Source organism: Rhinichthys klamathensis, unplaced genomic scaffold (assembly GCF_029890125.1).
Source record: "Rhinichthys klamathensis goyatoka isolate OS25496 unplaced genomic scaffold, OSU_Roscu_1.1 h1tg000406l_1, whole genome shotgun sequence".
NCBI lineage: Eukaryota > Metazoa > Chordata > Actinopteri > Cypriniformes > Leuciscidae > Rhinichthys > Rhinichthys klamathensis.
In genome coordinates, this window is record NW_026606907.1 from 1,367,501 (window position 1) to 1,370,000 (window position 2,500).

At 43.6% G+C, this 2,500-nt stretch overlaps 1 protein-coding gene across 1 annotated transcript in view; it reads right to left on the reverse strand.

Annotated features, from left to right (window-relative positions):
- The window catches only part of piezo1 (piezo-type mechanosensitive ion channel component 1), a 149,668-nt gene that overhangs the window by 119,390 nt on the left and 27,778 nt on the right, over positions 1-2,500 (reverse strand). The gene's annotated exons all lie outside the window — the stretch shown is intronic.

Consider the following 2,500-nt stretch of genomic DNA (forward strand, 5'->3'; position numbering starts at 1 on the left):
CACTCTCTCTCACTCACACACACTATCTCTCGCTCACTCACACACTGACACACTCTCACTCACACACACACTCTCTCTCACTCACACACACACACACACACACTATCTCTCGCTCACTCACACACTGACACACTCTCACTCACACACACTCACTTTCATACTGACTCTCAAAAACAATCACTCTCTTTCACACACACACACACACACCAACACACACACATACTCTCTTTCCAACTGAACAGAACAAAATGAACCAGAGTAGATTAAACCTCAAAGAAGGTGGAGCCTCAGAGCCACGCCCACCTATTGCATCATCACCACGGACCAATGGCAGTTCACCTGATGAAGCTGAACACAGGAACACGTGCCAGAAATCAGCACTACTGTGACCCGTCGCCCTCTCGTAATGCAGCGCCTGTCAGTGGGAACACCCATTACCATCCCAGTATTTATGAGGGATTTAAATAACCAGCTCTGGAATCTGTTTGCATCGCACCCATCAATCATCCGAGAGCTTTCTCAAAGCAGCGATCTGATTGGCTGGCTTTACACGGTTATATCAGGAAACGTTGTGTTTACAAATAGTCAAACTGCTCCAATACTCAGAGTTATGCCATGCTTATATCAGACGGGAATGAAAATGAGGCTGTGAGGGATAGAAGTGCATTAAGTTCAATTCTGTTGTTTAACAATATACCGATTGTTCAGCTGATAAACGTCTTTACAAAAAAATTCGTTTCAGGAGTTAGTAAAAAAAAAAAAAAAAAAAACGTTCATTAGACAAAATGTCCAAGCTGTGAGTTGTGACACTGACGTGATCTCAGACCTGTCATTGTAATGCTTCTCATCGCTTTACATGCGTTTAACGGTTCATAGACATCACTAAAGTCAACACGCTCTTACAAGGAACATCCAAACTAAGGAATAATAGAATAATTCCAAAGAAAGTTGGTTTCAGGAGTTAGTAACAGCCAAAGTGAACTTTCTGGATATCTTCGCTCTGGCTGGTAAACGCCTCTGAACTCCCATTGGTCCGTGGTGATGATGCAATAGGTGGGTGTGGCTCTGAGGCTCCGCCTTCTTTGAGGATTACTCTTCTCTGGTTCATTTCTTCTGTTCAGTTGGGAAGAAATTGTGTGTGTGTGTGTGTGTGTGAGAGAGAGATAGAAAGAGTGAGTGAGTGCATGTGTGTGTGTCTGTGTGAGATAGAAAGAGTGAGTGAGTGAGTGTGTGTGTGTGAGAGAGAGAGAGTGAGTGTGTGTGTGAGTGTGTATGTATATCTATATGTGTGTGTGTGTAAGAGAGAGAGAGCAAAAGAGAGTGAGTGAGTGTGTGTGTGTGTCTCTGTGTGTTTGTGCTTGTGTGTGTATGTGTGTGTTTGTGTATGTGAGAGAGAGAGAATGTGTGTGTGAGAGAGAGAAAGAGAGTGAGTGAGTGTGTGTGTCTCTCTGTGTGTGTGTGTGTGAGAGAGAGAGAGAGAGCAAAAGAGAGTGAGTGAGTGTGTGTGTGTGTTTGTGTGTGTGTGTGTATGTGTGTGTTTGTGTGAGAGAGAATGTGTGTGTGAGAGAGAGAAATAGAGTGAGTGAGTGAGTGAGTGTGTGTGTCTCTCTCTCTGTGTTTGTGTGTGTGTGTGAGAGAGAGAGAGCAAAAGAGAGAGAGTGAGTGAGTGAGTGTGTGTATGTGTGTGTGTGTGTGTGAGAGAGAGAGAGAGAGAGAGCAAAAGAGAGTAAGTGAGTGAGTGTCTGAGTGTTTGTGTCTCTCTGTGTGTGTGTGTGTGTCTCTGTGTGTGTGTGTGTGTGTGTGTGTGTGTGTGTGTGTGTGTGTGTGTGTGTGTGTGTGTGTGTGTGTGTCTCTCTGTGTGTGTGTGTGTGTGTGTGTGTCTCTGTGTGTGTGTGTGTGTTCATTTCTTCTGTTCAGTTGGAAAGAGAGACATCGGTTGCACTTCGATGGCTTCAGCAGAAACAACCCGACGCTGTTGTGAGAAAGTGTGGAACTGCAGGATTAGTTAAACGAAACACTGGAGTGAATCGCCACGCCGTCCTCAGTGAGTTTGCAGACGCATGCGAGTGAGAGTGTGATCAGAGTAAACTCCCCATACCTGGCATCACTCCAGAGAGCCTCGTCTCTCTCACAGCAACATCACGCGTGTGTTAAAAACATTAGAGGAGCGAATTCCTCGTCCGAGAGACAGAACTCCTGCACAGAGAAACCCTCACCGATAGACACCGTTCTACTACAGAAAAAGTGTAATTTTATTTACATGAAAAGGTTAGTTACGGCAAGAATAAAAAAAACAAAGTAAATTCTATATTAGTACTCAATTCAAGCGTGTAGAAATTAAAGTGTAAATATCAACGTTATACAATTACTCAACTTTTCTAATACTGGTGTTCCCATCATGCACTGGGCCTTGAATAATTAATGAGGTTGATTTTTCACTGTATTCACACTGTTTAATCATTGCTCTTGTTGTTAGGATTAGTAACTTGCCATTTTGTGA